This window comes from Narcine bancroftii, chromosome 9 (genome assembly GCF_036971445.1).
Source record: "Narcine bancroftii isolate sNarBan1 chromosome 9, sNarBan1.hap1, whole genome shotgun sequence".
Lineage (NCBI taxonomy): Eukaryota > Metazoa > Chordata > Chondrichthyes > Torpediniformes > Narcinidae > Narcine > Narcine bancroftii.
In genome coordinates, this window is record NC_091477.1 from 24,346,106 (window position 1) to 24,371,637 (window position 25,532).

The 25,532-nt window shown below is 42.9% G+C and overlaps 1 long non-coding RNA gene and 1 pseudogene across 1 annotated transcript; one reads left to right on the top strand and one right to left on the bottom strand.

Annotated features, from left to right (window-relative positions):
• Positions 1 to 3,483: 3,483 nt before the first annotated feature.
• On the bottom strand, positions 3,484 to 4,544 carry LOC138743310 (BTB/POZ domain-containing protein KCTD16 pseudogene; annotated as a pseudogene).
• Positions 4,545 to 12,544: 8,000 nt separating this feature from the next.
• Positions 12,545 to 13,324, top strand: LOC138742854 (uncharacterized). Its single transcript, XR_011344454.1, has 2 exons — positions 12,545 to 12,741; positions 13,087 to 13,324. It is a non-coding gene; the product is annotated as an uncharacterized lncRNA (long non-coding RNA).
• Positions 13,325 to 25,532: the final 12,208 nt, after the last annotated feature.

Here is a 25,532-nt window from a genome sequence, read left to right on the forward strand (position 1 = left end):
GAAAGCTTTATCCCATCTACCATGGATCATAATCATACTGTTCATTATGCCTGGCTTTAGTCAATGATGGTTTATAACCCACAAGTTTTCCCAGTGTCTCTAAAAAAATGTCTACATTCCTTTGCATTGTACCATTATGTACTTCATCAAATTTAAACTCTTTGTGCAAGTCCACAGCTTGTGTCTTAATCCACAATTCCTTTCTTCATATGCGAGAAACACAATTATCACTGCAGATAAATGCTGAATCAGGAGTAACCATATACCAACAGCTCCATTAACAATTTTGCATAGTATTGTAAAATGTGTTCTGTCACTAAATTGGAGGTGTGTTGCCTATTGATTTAGTGTTTTTAACCAGCTTGTCTCTTATCCTGATTGGCACAATGAATTTTACACAATGAATAAACTGACTTTGCCATTTGCATGGAACCCAACTGCTACAAATATGTCTCAACACAAAAATCAATTCATTCATCTGCAATATAGCTGTAAATGTCCAAGCAGTACTGTACTACAATCAAACTGCTGAAAAAAAGTGAAGAGTAGATCCAATCCTTCACATCAAGTCCTTGGTAAATATCTCCTCCTTGTACATTAAACAAATTAGCTACTGGTGTCAATAATTATTATTAAGTAATGATTTTGGTTAAAATTAATTAAACCTAGTGTAAACTTTATCAAATATCAAAACCAATTTTCTTATAATTTCTAATCTATAAATTATAGAAATACAGCAATTACAGAGGAAATGCTTGTCACATGACTGGAAGACTCTTGTATGGCACAGAATTGGGTCTTGTCGATCAGCTGGGACCCATCTTACCTGCAGAGTTTTGTAGTCAGGGTGCTCCTCCAGGTAAAAGTGGTTTAGTGGGTAGGCAACTGGTGAGCCTGGACAGCTCACCAATCGGTCTGGATCTTTGCTGACCAGTGAGGTGTCCAGCCTCACTGGTCAGCAAAGATCCAGAATAACGTTCAAAGTTGCAGCATTAAGGAAAATCGACTGCCTTTAATACTGCTTGCAATTGAGCAGAACATTGTACACTTAGTCCCCAATATTTAGTTATAGCAGTGCTTTAGATTACACCAAATTGCTGATCTAAAAATATATATGTTGTCCCCACATGATGCAAGATAGTTGGCAGCTTGCTTCCAGAGAAAAAACCTTTGTAGCCTAATTGGTAAAGTCTTATTCATAATATTAAAATGTACGACAATATAATTGTGTCTCTAGCATTAAAAAAAATCCAAAGGTGCTTCATAGACGTATTATCAAACATATACTAGAAATTAGGCTAGAAGAATGATAGATTGGTCAAAGTGACAGATTTCAGTTAACAGGAGAAAAAGAGGTAGTGAGGCAAAGGGATTTAGGGAGGAGATCCCAGAGCCTTGAGCCTTGACAGCTGGAGAATCGCTTATTAATACTGGAACGATCATATTTGAAACAGACCAAGACACTAAACTGAAGGAATCCAAATATTTTGGAAAATTGAGGGTATGTGTGGACTCTAGAGGTATGGAGAAATGGCTCACAGAAGGATTGGAAAACAAAGATGAGAATTTTAAAATCAAGAAATTATTTCACTAAGATCCAATACAGATCAGGGAGCTCGGTATATAGCTAAGAGGGGTGGCCATAGGTACCAACATTTTGGATGATCTCAAGTTTATAAAATGGCAGATTGTGGGATACTGGATAGGAACACGTCAGAATAGTCAGATCGAAGGCTAAAAAAGTCGTCGAGTTTAATTGAATTCGTTGAATAATTAAATGCCCTCCTTACTGTAAAACCTGTCGTTGTATGTATTACAAATTGCTCGGGGCCGCTGGTTCCGGGAACAGCATTTGGTTTGAATAAATGATGTTCCAGTTCATCAATGTACTGTTTATGGATATTAAACCTAAAGAAATATTCTCAATTAACACCATCAAGTGCGGCAGATATTGTGTGATTCAGCGGCGACACAGCGATATTATATGACCATTTGTCAGAAACCGGATCCAAGCCCCTGTTTGCGAAGCTTTCGATCATCAATTTAATTTTAAATGTCGACCTGAAGTTTAAGTTGCAGTGCGACTATCCCCTAGCAGTGTGAACAGAGTTGACCAGTTTCTTCCCCCTCCGCTGACGATTTCACACTGATGGTAAAATAATATCAGGCAATAAACTCGTTCTTCCGAGGAACGAAACTGAGAGTTCTGTTGGCACTCGGTTGACACTGCACCAACTCCAATTAAAAAACTTTTATCAGGAGAAAATGTAGCTCGTTACTGCCTCTTGTGATCTGCCGGAGGGACTAACTAATCGAACCGATTCCGTCTCTGCCCTCCCATTCCCGAGATTGGAGGCAAAGAGACAGGAGAGAGAAAATGCAAAAGTAGTTCCTGAAATTTGAAGGCAGCGGTTAGAGGTTTTCCTGCCTTTAAAACCCCGAAATTAAGGCAAACCAATTGGTCAGAATGTCAAATCATGATCCACTTTTGGAAGTCAACTGCTTGCCTTCCAATTGCCGTTGCTACTGTGAAACGTGCCCCACACACTGAAGGGAGGAGAGTGGAGCTGGCTGTGAGATCAGTGGGGACAGGCATAGCTGGCGAGTTTGCTCGTTGTTAACTTTCCCTTGCACGTTAAATGCTGCCGATAACTTGTGGTACACGGTACTGTGGCGATTTATTCCAACATGCATACGCTTTGAGTATGGTCAACCTGTTCATAACTGTGTCAACTCCGTTAAATCTGCCATTCAAACGCCACCTGCTGTCTCACCAGCCCCGTCCATAATTAAATATTATTCCAAAATGATACCGCATCTTTGGAGTTGCTCTAAATGAACCACAACGAAGTTGGTGCCGTTTGGAAGGGGTTAAGTACATAGTCGCAACAGCGAGAGATGTGGAAAACTTCTGAACATTGCTTCCGGGCTAACAAATGCTGGGGCTCTAGCCAACGTGGTGGGAGAATCCAATGTGCAGGTTCAACTTGGTATATGGTTGGAGAATGAATGTTTTGGTGTTGGATAGTGAATGGCGTGATGGTGTGAATAGTCGGAGTGGGAGGGATGTGTTAGGGAAGGACAGTGAGAGTGGACGGGATGTTTTGGGGATGGAGAGTGGGAGTAGACGGGATATGTTGGGGTGGGGTGGAAGTTGGATATAGCGGGTGGGATGGAGTGTCGTGGTGGAGAGGTGTTGGGTATGGAAGGTGGGGGTGGAGAGGTGTTGCGGATAGGGGGTGGGAATGGGCGGTATGTGTTGGGAGTGGGGAGATGTTGGGGATAGAGGGTGGGAGTGGACGGGATGTGGTGAGGTGAATTGAGTGTATGAATTCGACGTATTGGTTGTGAGTGATGAGTGTATAATGCGTTGGTGCTGGGGAATGGGCGCGGGGTGGATATTTTGATGTGAGTTGTGCAGAGAGGATGTGGTGGCATGTAAGGATTGAGTGGGTGTCAGGTGTAAATAGGCGTGCGATATCTCTACTCACGGTAGAAGAGGTATTCGGTGTAACTGCTCCATGCCCTGTCGTCAATCGCTTGGCCGCAAGCTGAGCCGGTGAGGGAGGAATTGCTGCCCAGCAGGGTGAAGCCCGCCTCAGCTAGTGTGTCGAAAGCTCTCTCGAGTTGCCTATAGCGGAGGTAGAAGCGCGACGTGTATCTGTCCGGGGTCCGGTCCGGGTCCCTGCTCTCGTTTACATTATCTCCGAACACTTCCTTGAGGAGCCCGATGCGGCCACACGCGAGGATACGAGGTACCCGGCGGAAGAGCCGGGCGTCACCTTGCATGTTGTCCCGGCCCAGGACGCAGGAGCCCCGGTAACCGAGAGTGATGAATCCTGCCCTGCGTTCGGCTGTCTGGCTGATACCCCGCGGCAGGTCACTTCCCTGGGACAGTTCGTCCTGGTCGCTGTGCGAGGCATCTTCGAGGCCAGGGCTCTGCCTTTCGTCAGGCGTCAGCATTCGGACCAGATCCGGCAGCTGGAAGAACTCAGCCTCCCGCTTGAGGCGCATCTTCTCTGGGAAGAGATCGGGTAGGACCACCGAGCGGTCGCGCAGGTAATCCAGGATGTATCGGAACAAGAATCCATCCCTGTCGATGAAGAAGCGTCCGCGATTGTCCCGGGCCAGGTCCGGGCTGCCAGAGATCCTCTTGTGGCTGAACATCCTTCCGAGCACCGAATTGGGGACGCTGGTGAGGGTAGAGAGCCGAGTGAAGTACACCTGGCCGCCCACGTTTAGCTCCACCACTTCGGGCAGTGCGCCGCCGTTGTCCTGGGCTGGCACGGCAGCTGCCCGGCAGTTGGCATTCAACGCCATCGCCAACCAGCCGCCAGCGACTTGTGGCAGGCTGACCGAGCCCTGCGCCCTCCGCACTGGCCGAGAGGTCCAGGATCTCCTTCCCTCCCGGCAGGAGTGGCTCGATGCGAGTCTCCCTGGACAAGTGGCGCCGCTAGGGCAAGTTGGAGGCTTGGCTGAGTCGGAGCTGATTTCTACCGGTATGCTCAGAGTTGCCCCTGCCACCGCCGGGTTCGCTGGTTCCACCTCACATCTGAGAGAGAGGGGGGAGGGAAAGAGATAGAGAGAGGGAGATAGATAGAGAGAGGGAGTGAATATGAGAATGAATGAGAGAGAGCGAGAGGGAGGGAGGGAGAGAGAAAGAGCTAAGCTGCTGGGAAGTGGCTCTTACATCATCTCCCCAAGATCACACCACCTCCTGTCGAGATTTACTTTTGCAACTTGTGGACTCCGGATGATTCAGGTTCAGACGCAAATAAATAAACCACTCTCTCCTCTTGTGGCTTCGACATCGCTTCTGTCGAGTCCGGCGCCCTGGCTACTTTCAGTCTTGGGTACTTTTGCAGACTCCGCCTGTCCAGCTTCCCCCACCCCTCCCGGTCTCCATCTTGTTTGATTTCCGGGAAAGATGCTACATTTCACTGCCACACGATTGTCCCCCACGGATCAATCAAATTTGTCATTGAACATGAGCCGCTAGGTAGGAGACCAAGTCTATTGGATCCATATAGTGAAGCGCTGAAACCCTAGTCTCGCTTATAATACTGGAAAGCTAGAAGTGCGCCGTGGGATCCAAAAATCCTTCAAACAGCGCCTACCCACACTTGTAATCACACATGTGACTAAAAATAGCACGATTAAAGATGTAAAAATGAAATTGGGTGACATTTTCTATCTGGGTGGAAAAAAAAACTAAAAAAGCCCATTTGTAAATAATGATTATCGTGGTTAATTCAATTGCGTAAAATGCCCACAGGAATTAGCTCTATTTTCAGATCATCCATCTGAAGTTGAAGCTATTCCAGATATTATGGCTGAAAATTATTGTGTGGGAATACACAGAGAAACACTGCAAGCTTGTTTGTCAGAGGAGAGAACAATTTCAGAATTAAGCTTCTGTCATCTGAAAAGTCCAAACACAAATAACTGGCTAATGAAATAAAAGAAAGGAAGTGCGGGAATATCCCAGCAAACTTCCAGTTAAAATATACCGTATATTTTTAGTTTGTCAACGTCAACCAATCTTTTCCACCATGATCTTGGGCATAATATCCAGAAATGTTGCTTTGTTATTTTATTGTCATACAATTAATATATGAAACAGCAGTTTGAATGTAATTAAAAGGTTGAATCCTCCAGGATTCCCACCTCGCCCGCCACCCGCCACCACCACCTTATGCCACCTCTCTTCAGATTCCACCACTATCAATAAGAACAACTTTGCATTGGTTTTACACTTTGCCGACTTTATTTTTCAGCGAGCTGCTTTCACAGCTGCAACTAGGAAACTCATAACGCTTTTCAGCTTTGCTTCAGGCAACAGAGCACCATCCTCAAGTTGACCTGAAGCCTCTTCAATTTGTCCTAGCTTCTTCATGTTGTCTACAGTCAGGGATGTTGCATTGCCAGTTGGAAAAGCAGTAACAAGCATAACAAGGTGTCAGAAGTGTCTGAGTGAGTAAGAGAAAACAATAGTTTGTGAACATGGATAAGTTGTCCTCCTACACTAATGCAATCCAGCGGATAATCGGAAATGCTTAAAACAGCGATTCAACATTTATTTAGAGGCTGGTGGAATGGGAGAGGCTGGTGGAAAACAGAAAGCATCGATGTTTCTACACGTGATGGGTGAAGATGCCTTGGACATCTATAACAGTTTTCAAATTGATGAGGCATCTTTCACATTGGACACTCTGATGACAAGATTTGAGGAGCATCTTGTTCCAAGGAAAAATGTCACATTTGAGAGATTCAAGTTTTTCTCCTGTGACCAGAAACAAGGTATGAGCTTGGACCCTGAGCAAGTCCTGTGGATTTGAAGTTTTGAAAAATTCACTAGAGACAGAATAATTTGTGGAGTCCCAGATAATGGACTTAGAGAACAATGGTTGCATGAAAAAGATTTGACTCTGGAAAAGGCTGTAAGGCAGCAGAGACCACACAAGCTAAGGAGCTGCATAAGAAAGACTCAACAGTTAAGGAGCTGCACAAGATAAGAAAAGAGGTCCAGGAGTTTCTCAAAGCAAAGTGATAAACTCAAACAGCAAAGACAGCAGGTGCAGAGGTAGACATATTCCAGGATGTGCCCTGCCTATAGAAAGTCCTGCTTTAAATCTGGGAAGAAGAATCATTTTGTAAAGTGCTGCAAAGCAGGGGATTCCAAGAAAAAGGTACACATAGTGAAAGAGGAAGGAATTCTTTGTGGATTCACTACAGACTGCTGTAGGTCAGAAGACTGAGATGCAATCTTTTGCCCAGAAACCTCAATGTTATGCTCCATTGATGGAATCTTCATAATCACTTTTCTTGTCACTATCAATGGAGTCACTTGAATGAATTGTTTCAAGAGAGCCACTTAATCAAATTGACACAGATGTTCAAACCTCTGGCCCCATCTTTGATCCATCATCAGATTTTGAAAGTGAGACTGAAGATTCTGCAGGAATTTTTGAGAGCCTTAGTCAGGATCATCTTACAATCGGTTTCATTGGATGAAGCAGACCTTGGGCAACCGTAGATTGAAATATTCAGATCTACTTACCGCCTATCAAACCTTGCAGAGAGACAAAGGAAAAATATAGATAGTCTTGAGTAAGGGTCAGGATAAAGCTCTAATGAGGATTGGAAATGATGCTAATTCTTTGAGGGGTCTTCAAAAACGAGTGAAGAGGCAGGAAAATCTTCTACAGCATTGCAAGGAAATGATTCATGTCCTTAAGGAACACTGTACCAAGATGATCAGTGAAAAGGAAGAGCAATTAGATGAACATTATCAGGAGCTGGAGAAAATAAAGGATCTGCACACAGCCAAAAAGACTTAACTGATCATTCAGCTTCAAGGTGCAAAGAATTTAATTGAACAATTGGAACAAGGTGAGGAATGCAATGCAACATCCCTGACAGCAGACAACTTGAAGAAGCTGGGACAAACTGAAGAGGCTTCGGATCGACCTGAGGATGGCGCTCTATTGTCTAAAGCAAAGCTGAAAAGCATTATGAATTTCGTAGTTGCAGCTGGACATAATGACTTTATTTTTAACTAGCTGCTTCCACAAACTAAGCATGAAACCCATCCCAAGTTGTTCTTATTGTAAGGACAAGCATAACAGTCTCCACTTAACACTCTGCATGACTACTTCCTCCATCTTCCTCCCTCCCTCCCTCACAAACCATCTGCCTTTGTCTGTTATCCTTCACCCCTTCCCATTTCAGCAGTCTGCCACTGGCCCTTATCCAACCTGTGATGCCCTGTTAACAAAGCACTGGCAATCTCCCCTCTGTATTTTCAGTCTTGAAGGGTTCCAGCTCAAAACATTGACCATGCTTTTTCTTCCACTGATGCTGCTCCTATATACTTGTTTTTTTTCACTCTAGATTCCAGCTTCTGCAGTCTCTCATGTGCCTCAAGCTACTTAATCAATTTTGCCACCTCCCCTGTACAATGTCTTCCCAGGCTATCCTGAACACTTGGTTTCCAAGAGCATTTACCATCCAAAATCTTGTATCTTTTATCTAGTCTTCCATTATTACAATAAGATCAGGATCCCAAACCGCTTGTCTGACATTTCTTCAGCCTTGTTTTGTATGCTTGGTCCATTAAGAAGAGATAGGCAAAGCATTCTCCACATATTTAATAATTCATTAGGGCAAGAGGACTGGTGGATAACTAATGTGATATTTCTAATTTAAAATTAGACTTGGTCTTAATGCATGTCCAGGGAATTACACAATGCTCAGTCAATATTTAAGAGGATTCAAACAAATTACAAGAGGACATGAATACATTTGCAAAATAGTAAAAAAAAGTTCAATTCAGATAAAGATGAACTTAGTGGGGGACAGGATTTGATGTTTATACTTGGCCGTGATCACAAGTACAAGGTTGATGAACTTCCTGCAGAACTGCACCCACATCTTTGTGCTTAACCTTGACCGATGAGTTCTTAACTATGAACCTGAAGGTCTTTCTGGTTCTATGTTTTTTGTGTTTTAATTTTTCTTCTAATAAACTACCAGGATCTGTGGAATGACTTTTCCCACTGGTTGAACTTGTAGTGCACATTCACTTTAAGAGAGATGCAGACACAATTTTAATCAACACTGAGAAGTAATTGTCCACGGCCACTCACTGGTTTCTCCCACACAGCCAATATTTTTGAATATTTTAATATGAGATTTCACATCCAAAGTACAGAGTACCTATGGATAGATGTTAAAATTCTCAAAGATACACTACACTTAAAATCACCAATGCCTGAAGATGGCGCACAAAATTAGTGAACTAGTGTGGACTCAAAAGGCCAACATGGCCTGTTTCCGCTCCGTAAATGGTTATATGGTTATATATGGTTAATGGCCAGCCCCTTTAACATTAACCACTCACTTCTTGGTTTTGTACTACAGCAAAAAAAACCCAGCTCATTGTTCAAATCCTGTTAATATGCAGGAAAAATTAATGTTATGAGCATCCTGCACCAAGTTTCTTTGAATGGTGCCTTGTATTCCCATTACGCATCATAATCCCTGTACCTAATTTCCAGACATTATGAAACCTGATCTTTTCAAGCCTACACTCTCAAACTCCTTCCTCCACCTCATCACACCATAATCTATTCATTTAGCTGCAGTGACGTTTTAAACTACAAATGAGAAATGGGATGTGTTTAAACTGCTGTATTCTTTGGCTACTTTTTACGTTGACTGAAGTTGTGCTCTCAATGAAAACCATTTCTGACTAAATGAACAGAATTGATCACAACAATCAATTTCACTTGCATTTGGGAGTGACTGATATTGGAGTTGTTCATTTGAGCTCCAGTACACAACTGCATCTTTGATTGCAAACATACCAACGGCTACCACTGGGATTACCACATCCATCTTGCACGAATGCATGCAAATACAATGTCCACTTCGTATACATTATCGAACAATTGTCATTCTCCATGTTCATACACAATTCCATCACAACTGCTCGTCCATCAATAAAATTGACAAATTCCCCTCAAAATATCTGTATACATTGCTACAGGAGATGAACTAAACTAACCAGCTGCATTTTGAAAGCAGAAGATTCTACTTTATTTGATTATCTTCAACTGACAGCGAGGTTTGTCTAATTTAAGAAGGTATATGAATTTAAAGCTCAACATCTCTATTCAAACAACTTGAAAGCATGCTCACAAGGAAAATTGTTCTGTCAAATTATTCTCTTATAGGTTTTGCAACTTGTCATCTTATTATGTAGCAAACTATATTTTCAAAAGCATACATTTAATTTAATGAAAACAAACTAAGACTCAAAAAAGGTTTGCGAACAAGTAAATGCTAATTAATCAATAACTAAGTTTGTATGTTTTTTCTGAATACCAAGGTTGGAGATTTTCAGTGCTTTTTGGAGTTTGATGTTGGTACATACTCTTTATTGTACTGGGATTGTTTATTGATATGATATTTATCCAGTCAAATGTTTAAAAAAATGAACAAGATTATTCATGATGCCAGGAACCACCTTAAGTGTGACAGTTAAAACATACTAGTTGGAAACAGTATTTTTTGGATAGATTAATCTTACCGATACTGGATAAATGCCCAGGAAATTTTCTCAGGAGCATAAATTATATTGAACATATCTTAAAATAAACTCCTTCAGCATTTCTTTTTAAGTGAATTGCTGATCTACAAAGGAATATGTATAGTCTGAAGTACGTACACGGTCTATGCAAATCGTATAGATTTCAAACAGAGCAATCTGACATGCAAGTGATAAAAATGGAAATCTAGAAGTCTTTTTATCACAACCATAAAAGCTGAAGTGTCAGTCTCCAGTCTTAGCAACATATCAGTGTCTGCCTGGTTGTATCTGATGAGACTCTGTAATTAAGGTTTAAGGGGGGAAAAATGAAAAATTGTAGCAGCCATTGTTCAGGAATAATTTGGGTTTGGAATTTAAGAAAACAGATGAAATAGTACTGTTTTCTAAATGCTATACATGTTCAATCCCAATTACAAAAGTTAAGGAAGAAGGCACATGAAGCAAGTCTCAGAGGAGTAACCTAATTTCTAGATGTGCAAACTTCAATGAGTGAATTTCAATGAGATTGCCATTGGAAGTGTTTCTACTCTATCGTCACTAATCCCTCTCCCCACCTGCCACTTTTATCCAGAAGACCGATTTAATAAGTAACATGATTTTGATCATATCATGGAAACTCACACATCTTTTTTAAAAATGCAGATGCAAAACTGAAGCACAAAAATCTACCTTAATTATGGTACATAATCAAAACAGCTGGGTTGTAGGTAAATTGGGTGTAATTTAGTGGCATGGGCTCATGTACCAGAAAGGCCTGTCACCATGACCGATTTGACAATGGTAACAGTGAAGAACCACCCCTCTGCACCCCACATCACCTGATGATTCCATCCTGTCTGTATCTGAGGATGACATGAATGCTGCCTTCAGGAGAATGAATCCGAAGAAAGCATCTGGCCCAGATAGAGTAATAACAATCTGTGCTGACCAACTGAGCAATGTATTCACATAAACCTTCAATATCTCTCTCCAGCAGGGTGTGGTACCCACCTGTTTCAAGCAGGTGTCAATCATACAGGTGCCCAAGAAGAGTGCAGTAACCTGCCTTAATAACTATCAACCAGTAGCACTTACATTAACAGTGATGAAGCGTTTTGTAAGGCTGATGAACCATATTAGCTCCTGTCTGAACAGTGACATGGATACATTCCAGTTTGCCTATCGTAGTAACAGGTCTACGGCGGATGCCATTTCACAGGCTCTGAACAAAGCCCTGGAACACTGGTACAACAAAGATGCATATATTAGGATGCTATTTATCGACTACAGTTCAGCATTTAACACCATCATCTCCTCAAAACTGATCAGCAAATTCCAAGACCTGGGACACAATTAGATTATGGATTTCCTCACTTCAAACCATAATCAGTGAAGATTGGTAAGAATAACTCCTTCGCAATCTTCATCAGTACCAGAATACCACAGAGCTGCGTTCTTAGCCCCCTGCTCTACTTACTTTACATCTACGACTGTGCGGATCGGAATAACGCCATCTACAAATTTGCCGACAACTCCACGGTAGTAGGTTATATACAGAAAGATGATGAGTCAAAATACAGGAAGGAGATTGAAAACTTGGCTGAATGGTGCATGAACTTTGCAATCAATGTCACCAAAACTAAGGAGCTGATTGTGGTTTCAGGAAGGGAAAGCCAGAAGTATGCAATTCAATGATCATTGGGAGATCAGAGCTGGAGAGGGTGACCAAATTTAAGTTCTTGGGAGTCACTATCTTGGAGGATCTTTCCTGGACCCAACACATTAATGGCACCATGAAGAAAGCATGTCAGTGCCTCCACTTCCTCAGGAGTTTGTGGAAGTTTGGTATGACACCAGAAACCCTGGCAAATTTCTACAGAGGCATGTTGGAAAGTGTGCTGACCGGCTGCATCACAGTCTGGTATGGGTCACCAATACCTCTGAGCACAAAGCCCTCCAAAAAGTAAGAGTACACAACCCAGGACATCACAGGCAAAACTCTCCCCACTATTGAGAACATCTACAGGGAACAGGAGCAGCAATCATCAAAGACCCACACCACCCAGCACCTGCTCTGTTCTTGCTGCTGCCACCAGGAAGGAAGTATAGGTGTCACAAGACCCGCACCATGAGGTTCAGGAACAGCTGCTACCCCTCCACCATCAGACTCCTCAGTGACAAACTCAGACTCATTCAAGGACTCTTATTTGTGCACTTTATTGATTTTCTTTTTTCTCTCTGTAATGCACAGTGTGTTTACATTTATTATCTGTTTACAGTTCTTAATTTGTTTACATGTATACACGGTGTGTTTTTTTACACTACCAATTAGTGGTAATTCTGCCACGCCCACCAGAAAAAAGAATCTCAAGGTTGTATGTGATGTCATGAATGTACTCTGACAATAGATCTGAAATCTGATGACTAAATAATCACAAAGTTTGATGGTATTGTAAGTATGGCAATATCATTCTGTACTGTGAAAAGCCTAAGGTCCAATCTAAATGATGAAATATCCGAAAGGCACTGTTGCTCAGCTTTGGGCCACATTCATATTCTTGATCAAATCAAAACATAGCAGCCCTTAAAATCTCAATTCAAAAAAGATGAAAAGCAGCAAAATTTTCATTTCCTTCCAGACAAGTGAGGTAACAACACCAAATATATTGTTTTTTCTGAAATGCCGACACTCTCAATTCAGAATTTATGACTTCTTCTCTGAAGTGGTAATTTGTAAGAGAAGTTGGGACACATCTATTAACAAAGGTTGATAGAATCAAGCTCATATCCTTAAAAAGATATTAATTAAACTATATCATCTTATTTTAAAATTAATTTTAACCTTTAATATAATTTTGTTATGTTCAACCTTTTCCCCCAAAGTAATGCAAATATTTCAAACAATTAATAAATAATAATTCAGGAAATGAAAACTAAATGTCTAAAAAAGGCTATATCCTCAATCACAATCATTCCTCAAAATTAACAAATAGGTGTGGCGGCCCACTGCTCGGGCTGACGCAGGAAATAGCCATCGAACGCAGCGACCGGCAAAGCATTGTGCAAGCCCATTTCCATAGGCCACCAGCAGAGCAGTGAAACTGGCCAATCATTACCGATGGATCGCAGGGGACCCAATCGGGACACGGTCATCTGAGGTAACCAACCGGCAGCCAGGCCCCAGTGGTGACGCAGCCAAGCTGAATCTGAATAAACTCAATGTCAAAAAGACTCTACTGGTGTGTGTGTGTGTCTTTCTTCTCCTGCAGATTCGAGCTACAGCGTTAGCTACAACATAGAGCTATAACCTAGCTGTAGCCGTAGCGACCTTGCTACAGTGATGACCCCAACTGGTCAAAATTGCGCTTTGGACCTGAAGATGGAAGAGCAACCCAGCTTCTGGATGTCGCAACCACGTGTGTGGTTTCAGCAAGTTGAGACCTAGTTCACCATTCGACGGATCTCCATGCTACAACATGGTCATCGCCCTTGATCAGGACACTGAAGCCCACATCATCAGCTTCCTCCAACAACCCCCAGAACAAGGAAGGTTTGTGGCTATTAAAGAGATGTGAACCTGCACTTCAGGCTCTAAAAGTGCGAGCACTCTGCCCACCTGTTGCATATCGACAGTTTTGGGGACAGGGCCCCTTCCACCCTCATGAGCTACATGCTCATCCTCAATGATGGACACACCTCCTGCCTGCTGTTCCAGCAGATCTTTCTGGAGAGGCTGCTCATCGTGGAGGAAGACTGATGATCGCAGGAATGTGGCTGCCCGAGCAGACCTGGTATGAGTGGCGAAGAGGAACGCCAGCGCTTCGCTTGAGCAGGTGACAACATTGCATCAACAGCACTCGGCCAGGAAGACTACTGACTGGCTGTCCGACCAATTGACCACCCGAATGCCACACTCCACCGGTGAGCAGTACTGTTTCTATCACTGACGTTGGGGTTCTGAGGCCCGTCGATGTCACTTCCCCTGTGCATTCCAGAGAAACGTCCAGGCTAGCCGTCATTAATGGCTGTGACAACCATCCAACTACATAGCCTACTACACTTTCAAGACTCCCTGTTGAGCTGACATTTCTTGGTGGACACTGGGACACAATACAGCATTATTCCCCAGACCAGCCTGGAGGCCTGCTGCAGCAAAGTGGGCCGGGAGCTCTGAGCGGCAAATGGTTCCAACATCTGAATATTCAGTACGGGCACCATTCCCCTACACTTCATGGACAGACAATTCATTTGGAAGTTTACGGTGGCAGCCGTGGAACAGCCATTACTGGGTGCAGATTTCCTGCGGGCCAACTCACACCTGGTGGATATCAAGGGGCGCTGGCTGGTGCATGCCCAGACATTTCAGACACTCCCGCTCAAGGACACTGAACTCACCAGCCCCCACCTGCACTCAGTGAGTAGTGCCAACAACGAATTCGCTCGGGTCATAGCAGAATTCCCCTCTATCACCACGCCTCAATTCCACATCCATTCAGCAGAACCCAAACATGGGGTGAGGCACCAAATCATAACAAGCCAGGATGTGGTGTCTTTCCCACCCCCGCCCCCCCTGAGAAACTCAACTTAGCCAGGCACGAGTTCAAAAAGATGGAGGAACTTGGCATTGTGCGGCACTCCGATAGTCCTTGGCCCTCCCCTCTCCACGTGGTCCCCAAGGCAGCGGGTGGTTGGAGGCCATGCAGAGACTACCGCCGCCTCAACAAGACCACCATACCGGACAGATATCCTGTGCCCCATACCCAAGACTTCACTGCTAACCTGGAAGGGCCACGGATATTCTCAAAGGTGGACATCATCAGGGGCTATCACCTGATCCAAGTACACCCTGAACACATCCCAAAGACCACCATCATAACCCCCTTTGGATTGTTTGAATTTCAATAAATGCCCTTTGCGTTAAAAAATGTGGCTCAAATGTTCCAGAGACTGATGGATGTAGTGGACCAGGATCTGCATTTTGCCTTCATCTACCTCGACATTTTAATCACCAGCCACACCCGCACCAAGCACACTGTCCACTTAAAACAATTATTCTCCAGGCTGAGCAATTTCAGCCTATCCATCAACCCAGCCAAATGCCAAGAGACTAATGACTTCCTGGGCCATCGTATCGACCAACATGGAGCCAGACTGTTACCCACTAAGTGAATGCTATTTGCTCTTTCCCCATGCCATTAACGGTGAAGGGACTATAAGAATTTACAGGTATGGTCAATTTTATCACCGCTTCATACCTGCAGCGGCCCGCATCATGAACCCACTCTTTCCCCTCATGGCAGGGCCCAGTAAAAACATACAATAGACCCAGGAAGCGACTGAGGCCTTCCGGGCCACCAAAAATTCCTTAGCTAATACAACCCTCTTCGTGCACCCACGGACAGATACCCCAACTGCCCTCACGACAGATGCCTCCAGCACAGTGATCGGGGGTGTACTTGAGCAACTGGTGAATGGACAATGGCAACCGGTGGCCTTTTTCAGTAAACACCTCAGGCCACCAGAGCTCAAGTACAGGGTCTTTGACAGAGAATTGTTAGCCTTATACTTGGCAATTCGGCATTTTCATTACTTCCTGGAGGGCAGGAAGTTCAAAATTTACATGGACCACAAATCCCTTACCGACGCCTTCAGTAAGGTGTCAGATCCATGGTCATGCAGGCAACAGCAGCACGTGTCCCATATTTCCAAATTTGCAATGGTCATTGAACACATAGCCAACAAATTCAACATGGAGGCCAATGCCCTATCCTGTCCGGCTATCTTGGTGGTGCACGACCCTACCCCTGGCATCAACTATGCAGTCCTGGCTGATGCGCAGCAAGCAGACCCTGACGTTCCAGCATACCGGACAGCGCTCACCGGCTTACAACTGGAGGACGTCCAGATCACCACCGGCAATCACACACTGCTCTGCGACATCTCAATGGGAAGACCTCGCCCTGTCATCCTGACTGCATGGAAGAGGTGAGTTTTTGACTCGGTCCACAACTTGGCTCATCCCACCATCAGGACTACAATAAAAATGATGGCGACCAGGTATGTCTGGCGTGGCCTCGGCAAAGAGGTCATCCTCTGGGCCAGGATTTCTACTCAATGCCGGTCATCCAAAATCCAGACTAGTATCAAAGCTCCACCACAGACATTCGAGCCAGAACGTAGCTGCTTCAGCCACATGCACATTGACATTGTGGGGCCCCTACCTGTATCCAGAGGTGCACGTTACCTTCTCACAATGGTCAACCTGATGACCCGATAGCCAGAGGCAGAGCCACTATCAGAGGCTTCCACAGAAACATGCGCACAGGCTTTACTCAACACTTGGGTAGCGTATTTCAGGATCTTCGAATACCTTACATTAGATAGGGGGATCCAATTCGCTTCCAGTCTGTGGACCGCCTTAGCCCACATCCTGGGGACCCAACTCCACCACACCATGGGATATCACCCACAGGCCAACGGGTTGGTGGAGATGTTCCACAGACACCTTAAAGCAGCCTTAATGGCATGGCTTACTGGATCTAACTGGGCCGATGAACTTTCTTGAGTCCTGTTAAGCATCCGCACCGCAACCAAGGAGGACCTCAAAGCATCCTCTGCCGAGTTAGTCTATGCCGCACCCCTAGTTATACCAGGTGAATTTGTGATGACCCTTGAAAATTTAGGGGAGGCCCTGGCGACCACATGGTCCTGACCACACGAGTGCCTAGGCACCCTGGCCCCTGCTAAACCTAGACCCCATGTCCCACCCTGCACTTACGTCCCAAAGAACTTTACTGACCGTAAATACATGTTTGTTCAGGGCAGGGCTCACCGGCCACCTCTGCAGTGGCCTTACGAGGAGTCATAATGGCACAATGGCTCCACCTGTGTTTTGGACATTGGTGGAAGAGACTTTCACACTTGACCAGTTGAAACCGTACTTTGACCAGCCCATCACTCAACCAACCCCATGACACTTTGGTTGGCCTCCTAAAAACAGTGCCCCAATCGCTGGGGGGGAATTGATCATGTAGCGACTCATGGCTTGGCTGTCAAACGTGGTGACCAGCAAAACATGAAATGTCTGTTTCCATAGGCCGCCGGCAGAGCGGTGAAACTGGCTGATCACCGCCGGTGGATTGCAGGGGGCCCAGGTATCCGAAGTAACCAATAGGCAGCCGGCCCGCTGAAGCTATGCCCCAGTAGTGACGCAGTCGAATCAACTAAAAAAAAACTCAGTGTCAAATACTCTCTACTGGTGCTTGTGTCTTTCTTGTCCTGCAGATTCGAGCTACAGCCTTAGGGCTATAACTGAGAGCTATAACCTAGCTGCAGCCATAGTGACCTCGCGACATAGGAATGATTTATTTTATTGGCATTCCTACTTTGAAATCAATCCTGCTTCCTCTTGCCTCATTACAGTCATTGCAACTTATTAGGATCTCTCAGTACCCTCACTATGATTTCATGCACTTTTCTTTAATTTCTCACTATCTTAATGTAACTTCATTTTTCCTTCACCAAAGAGTTTTTTTTTAAACTCACAGTAATTTCACTTTTTTTTTTACAATCTCATCCCATCTTCTGATGCCTCTATTACAATCTGAGACTATTCTGTTGGTACACTCTTGCCACATTACTATTTATGAGATGAACCCATTTTCATGTCCATCTGGTGGTAACACCTGGAACACCCCCTCGTGGCCACAGAAATTCATTGAAATCAAGTTTTAAATAACTATCTTTCTGTGAATCATTTGCAAATATAATCAGGACATCTGCTGGTTGCTCCAAAAACATTAATCAATGTAATTTAAATTCATTGAAATGGTGCTTCTCTACGCCTGCCAGAGATCGTTTCAAAATGTTATTGCTCAGTTCTCACTGGAAAAATTAACCAGGACTGTCTCATGGTGACACTGGCCAAATCTCCTTTCAACCCATTTGTGAAACTTTGGATGATAAGAATTAAAGATCAGTGAAGATACTACTGTCATCGTGATTGCTGGGATCTGGATTTCTTTCAACCCCAAATTATTTCACTCTTCCGACACAGGCATTCTAACATATGTACCTAAGAATAGTAGTTGGAGGATGCCATTCAGCCTTTTGATCCTATACTGCCAAATATTAAGATCATGGCTGATATCCTACATCATATTCCAGCACTATCACTTGATTCCCTTAATGTCCTGACGTCAATGTTTCATTTGAATATAACATAGCCTCTACATCGTTCTGGGATAGAGAGTTCCATTCATTTCCCATTTAATCTCAGTCGTAAAAAGCCTCAAATTGTGTTCCTCACATCTCCTTGCATTCTGGCTTTTCAAGACCTTTGTGACATTTGTGTGTTTTGATAAATGATGGGAGTCATTTTCTAAACTGGAGAATACAGATCCAGTCTACTCAATCTCTCCTCATATAACAGATTTGCCATCCCAGTGAATCTGCACTCTTCATCGTCTAGAGCAGGCATATAGAATCATAGAACACTATAGCACAGAAACAGGCTCTTCAGCCGTTCTAGTCTATGCCAAACTGAACTGCACCCAGTCCATAGCCCTCCATAACGATTCCATCCATGTGCTTGTCCAAATTCTTCTTAAAAGTTAAAATAAATATCTTAGATAAGGAGACCCAAACTGTAGACTTTTCCAAGTATAATCTTTTCAATTGCAATAATTCTTCCTTACTCTTGTATTCAAATTGTGTCATAAAACTTGCTCAGGTAATATGTGTACTTTAATTACCTGCTATACCTGCTCAATGGCCTCTAGTGACTTGTTTGCAAGCACAACTAAATTCCTCAAAACTAACACTGGTGTCCAATTCTTTTAATCACTAAAAGGTTATATCATAGGCCCATAAATTAAATGTATATCTCCACTTAAACACTCTGGAAAGTGCTTCTACTTTATTTATTTCATGTTTCTGTAACTTTCGACATTGCACCATTGTTGGCAATGTTCTCAGCAGGCCAAGCTAATTTAACATACTCCCACCAACAAAAGGAAGCCCCCAACCTTATTCCTACTACTAACTGCCTGTTCTCTATGGGGCAAATCAAGATTGAGAAGCTATTCATAACTTTTGGAAACCAATCTGCTGCTTGTGTCAGTAGCAAAAAAAAGGAGTGCCACTTTGACTCACTTATTTTTAGAAGATAGATTACTCAATGTTTAAAGCAAGTTCCTTGTCAAACATACATATAAAGATACACTGAAATTTGCCAAACAAGTACATGAGATGCAACTACAATAGGAAAAACTGAAATTAGCAAATTTAAATTACAAATGCAAGATAGAAAAAAAGGATAATAAATATCATAGATAATATTCACAGTTGCAGTAAGCAGAGGGAAAAAAGGTAACATTTTAGCAGTGCAGATAGATCTTTTGGTAGTCTTGGTTAACGTGGCTAAGATTAGAGTAGTAGAGAGGTTCAACAGTGATATTAGTTGGATAGAAACTGTTCTTGAACCTGCAGGTGCTGGACTTCAGGCTTTTGTACCCTCTGCCTGAAAGTAGCAAAAAAAGTGTCTCTTTGAAGATATTGTGACCAAGGTGATGGGGTCCTTTATAAGACTATCAGCCCTCTGGAGGCAGTGTCTCATTTAGATGCTATCAATGGATGGGAAGTCCGTGACTGTCATGGACATGGCTATGCTTGCCTCTTTCTCCATACTTCTGTATCCCTTAGCGTTGAATAGCAAACTGATTTTGATTCAGTTTGACATTTGGCTGGCCCAGGAAAGTCCATCAGCCAGCTGGTGCTGCTAAAAGATGCAGATAGATGCTCAGGTTGGTAAAAGGGTAAGAACACAATGTCAAGGTGAAGCAATATTGGATCAGGCCAGGTAGGACTGAGCTGACATTGGCCACTACCACACTACCAGCCAAAATTTCTCTAAACATTGGTATACCTTCTAATGTCATGGTTTGTTACAGAATCGTCAAATCTGTCTCCACAACCCCCTCACTAGCTGGGCTTGGCCTTGGTCCATTGTCTAAATCAGTGTTTTTGTGTATCTGCGCACACACAGAACTCATCACAGTCCACCATGAATCAGCAACATTTATCGAGCAAAATATAAACAATGCAGCACTTGTACTTTTAACAAAAAGAAATCAAATTACTTGAGAATACAGCAAATTAAACCTCAAAGTTTTACTTAGCTAAGACATGTCAGCTCTGCTTAGTAATAAGGCTTTAATTGAACAGACTGAACATTTATGGTGATTCTCCAATTAATTCACCTTCATATACCCTACAGTACACCTGAGTCTTTCGCTGATACATCAACTCTGCATTTTAAAAATGTTGTATTTTTAAAAAGCAAACAGTTCATAATTAGTATACCAGTATTTTATTGGAAAAAAAAGCAATCTGATTTCTGACACATGCATGATAGAGAGAACAAGCATCAAAACGTCTGAGCAGCCACATAGAAAAGATAGGCGGAAGAGAGCTGGTTCTTGTTGGTGGCAGGGTCTGAGTAATGTAACCCTAAACCTAGATGGTTAGAAAGATATACAGGTTGATAGACAGCTTCTGGATTGATCATTAAATAATGACATCAATGTTGTACTAATTTTTTAAACATTTAGATTTAGACATACAGCACACCAACAGACCCTTCCAGTCCACGAGCCCATGCCACCCCAATTAATCTACAACCCTGGTATGTTTTTGAAGGGTGGGAAAGCCTTGCAGACATGTGGAGAACATAAACAGCACTGTATTTGAACCCGGTTCACTGGTGCTGTAACAGCATTGTGCTAAATGTACGCTAACCGTGACTCCGGTTTTTCAAAATTTGGATTCAAGTCTGGGGAAACCTCATTCTTCACTGTTAGGTCACTCCACCTTTCTCTCAAGTTACTTCCTCATATAAGACTCCATTCCAAGCCTTGTTCATGTGAAGCATAAAGCCCTATTTCCTAGCTTTGTGGGCCAGAGCTAGTTCAATTAATTTGAATATTTTATGCAGTGAACTTCTTTTTCTTCCTAGTGCCAAGCATGTGGCACCTAGCCTAATACAACCTTTTGATAATTCAGACCTTGTCCTTTTATTATTCTACACTTTCAGTTTATCAGTCAAACACAGTATTTAAATTCTTACAATGCAATTCAGAAATTTTACTAATATATGCATATATCATTTACCATCCTTGATACAGTAACCTGGTTGGAACCAAACTTCTATTAAAATCTGTTGCTAACCTTTGCATTCCCTACATGCACTTCATACATTCAACTTTTAGCTTCCCACTGAATTGCTCATTTCATGCCTCCCATATTCACCTTTGAGGAATCAATAATTTTGATAAAAACACTTCCATCACCCAGCGGTCCCCTGTACACAAATGCACAGATGCAATCCACTTGTATTTCCTTTTCCTCTTTCCAGCAAATAAAATTCAGTAGGCAATAATCTTCAGAAAATTGTATTAATATCATAAAAATCAAACTGCATTTTAAACTGGAGATAAATACATCAATTTTACAGTATCTTACACACTGAATTGTATAAAACAAATTCAGTTACTTAAATCCATTTATTTATTCGTCTCTATTGTAAAAGGGATTAGCTGATTTTGTGTCAATAATAATTTTGGTATTTGGTAATTTGTTTTTTTCCTTTCTAAGTGGATCCTCTTCCATATATTGAGTACATGATACAATACTGGTGAACTTTTATATCGTACCAGCTTTTCATCACACTTATAAAGTATATGTTCCAATACCTTCTCCCCTATTTTATCTCACTCTATCTTAGTCCAATCTGGTTTTACCTTCATCTGATAAAAATCTGATAAATACCTTAATTGTGCTTCTCTATAATAATTTTTAAAGTTTGGTAACTGCAAACCACCTTGGTTGTTCTTTTTCTTTGGCTTGGCTTCGCGGACGAAGATTTATGGAGGGGTATGTCCACGTCTGCTGCAGCCTCGTTGGTGACTGACAAGACCGATACGGGACAGGCAGACACGGTTGCAGCGGTTGCAAGGGAAAATTGGTTGGTTGGGGTTGGGTGCTGGGTTTTTCCTCCTTTGTCTTTTGTCAGTGAGGTGGGCTCTGCGGTCTTCTTCAAAGGAGGTTGCAGCCCGCCGAACTGAGAGGCGCCAAGATGCACGGTTGGAGGCGATATCAGCCCACTGGCGATGGTCAATGTGGCAGGCACCAAGAGATTTCTTTAAGCAGTCCTTGTACCTCTTCTTTGGTGCACCTCTGTCTCGGTGGCCAGTGGAGAGCTCGCCATAGAACACAATCTTGGGAAGGCGATGGTCCTCCATTCTGGAGACCTCTATCCTCGGTTTCCCCCCTTCCATAAAAATTTCCTTATTATTCTCTTTAGTTCATTAAAGAATTTCTCTGTTAAGGGAATTGGTAACGATTGAAATAAGTATTGTATCCTTGGGAAGGCATTCATTTTAATCCAATTTACCCTCCCTAATTTATTCATCTCAAGTAGAATCGAAGTGCCATTCATACCACTATCATCTTTAATACTTTTTTTATATAAACAAGAACACTTTATACTTACAAAACATCCTTATTATATTAAAACATTCTGGGTCATTTCACAAAAATATTACTAATTTGACTTCAAATTACATAAGGAGATAATCGGTGAGGTCAGATAAATAAGCTTTATGATAATCCTAAGAGGGGAGAGAAGTTAAGGATGGAATTCTAGTACTTAGATACTGAAGGTCAATGATGGAGCAATTAAATTTAAGAATAACCAAAGGGTCAGAATTAGAGTCGGAATAAGGCAATGGAAGGGTTGAAAATCAAGTTGATAAATTTAAAATTAAGGCTTCAGTATAGGTTAGTCTGCACAGTAGTGATGAGTGGACAGTATCTGGTGCAAGTTAGAACTTGAAACCAAAACTTTGCAAGACTTTAAGTTTACAAAGTGGAGAATGCAGAGATTGGTCAGAAGTGTGTAAGAAAAGGTTGAAAGATGACAGCAGCAGGGATGAGTTTTTAGCAAGAATCCAAATCTGAGGCAAAGGTAGCTGGGTGATGGTACAGAGATGAATGAGAGAGTGGTCCAAAACTATCACCCAATTAATATATATATATATATATATATAAATATATATATATATATATATATAAATATATATATAAATATATATATATATATATATATATAAATATATATATAAATATATATATATATATATATATAAATATATATATAAATATATATATATATATATATATATATATATAAATATATATATAAATATATATATATATATATATATATATAAATATAAATATATATATATATATATATATATAAATATATATATATATATATATATATAATATATATGATAATCCTAAGAGGGGAGAGAAGTTAAGGATGGAAGCTCAGACGGCAAAGTCCTCCTCAGCGACAAGATCTCCATCCTCAACCGATGGTCAGAACACTTCCAATCTCTTTTCAGTACCAACCGCTCAGTCCAAGATTCCGCCCTGCTCCAGCTCCCTCAACAGCCCCTAAGGCTAGAGCTGGATGAGGTTCCCACCCTGGATGAGACATATAAGGCAATCGAACAACTGAAAAGTGGCAAAGCAGCAGGTATGGATGGAATCCCCCCAGAAGTCTGGAAGGCTGGCGGCAAAACTCTGCATGCCAAACTGCATGAGTTTTTCAAGCTTTGTTGGGACCAAGGTAAACTGCCTCAGGATCTTCGTGATGCCACCATCATCACCCTGTACAAAAACAAAGGCGAGAAATCAGACTGCTCAAACTACAGGGGAATCACGTTGCTCTCCATTGCAGGCAAAATCTTCGCTAGGATTCTACTAAATAGAATAATACCTAGTGTCGCCGAGAATATTCTCCCAGAATCACAGTGCGGCTTTCGCGCAAACAGAGGAACCACTGACATGGTCTTTGCCCTCAGACAGCTCCAAGAAAAGTGCAGAGAACAAAACAAAGGACTCTACATCACCTTTGTTGACCTCACCAAAGCCTTCGACACCGTGAGCAGGAAAGGGCTTTGGCAAATACTAGAGCGCATCGGATGTCCCCCAAAGTTCCTCAACATGATTATCCAACTGCACGAAAATCAACAAGGTCGGGTCAGATACAGCAATGAGCTCTCTGAACCCTTCTCCATTAACAATGGCGTGAAGCAAGGCTGTGTTCTCGCACCAACCCTCTTTTCAATCTTCTTCAGCATGATGCTGAACCAAGCCATGAAAGACCCCAACAATGAAGACGCTGTTTACATCCGGTACCGCACGGATGGCAGTCTCTTCAATCTGAGGCGCCTGCAAGCTCACACCAAGACACAAGAGAAACTTGTCCGTGAACTACTCTTTGCAGATGATGCCGCTTTAGTTGCCCATTCAGAGCCAGCTCTTCAGCGCTTGACGTCCTGCTTTGCGGAAACTGCCAAAATGTTTGGCCTGGAAGTCAGCCTGAAGAAAACTGAGGTCCTCCATCAGCCAGCTCCCCACCATGACTACCAGCCCCCCCACATCTCCATCGGGCACACAAAACTCAAAACGGTCAACCAGTTTACCTATCTCGGCTGCACCATTTCATCAGATGCAAGGATTGACAATGAGATAGACAACAGACTCGCCAAGGCAAATAGCGCCTTTGGAAGACTACACAAAAGAGTCTGGAAAAACAACCAACTGAAAAACCTCACAAAGATAAGCGAATACAGAGCCGTTGTCATACCCACACTCCTGTTCGGCTCCGAATCATGGGTCCTCTACCGGCACCACCTACGGCTCCTAGAACGCTTCCACCAGCGTTGTCTCCGCTCCATCCTCAACATCCATTGGAGCGCTCACACCCCTAACGTCGAGGTACTCGAGATGGCAGAGGTCGACAGCATCGAGTCCACGCTGCTGAAGATCCAGCTGCGCTGGATGGGTCACGTCTCCAGAATGGAGGACCATCGCCTTCCCAAGATCGTATTATATGGCGAGCTCTCCACTGGCCACCGTGACAGAGGTGCACCAAAGAAAAGGTACAAGGACTGCCTAAAGAAATCTCTTGGTGCCTGCCACATTGACCACCGCCAGTGGGCTGATAACGCCTCAAACCGTGCATCTTGGCGCCTCACAGTTTGGCGGGCAGCAGCCTCCTTTGAAGAAGACCGCAGAGCCCACCTCACTGACAAAAGGCAAAGGAGGAAAAACCCAACACCCAACCCCAACCAACCAATTTTCCCTTGCAACCGCTGCAATCGTGTCTGCCTGTCCCGCATCGGACTGGTCAGCCACAAACGAGCCTGCAGCTGACATGGACTTTTTACCCCCTCCATAAATCTTCGTCCGCGAAGCCAAGCCAAAGAAAAAAATATAATATATATATATGGCAGTGTTGGGATCATAAATAAGGAATAAATTTTGTGACAGGGATCACAGTCTTCAGGCTTGATATAACATGTCA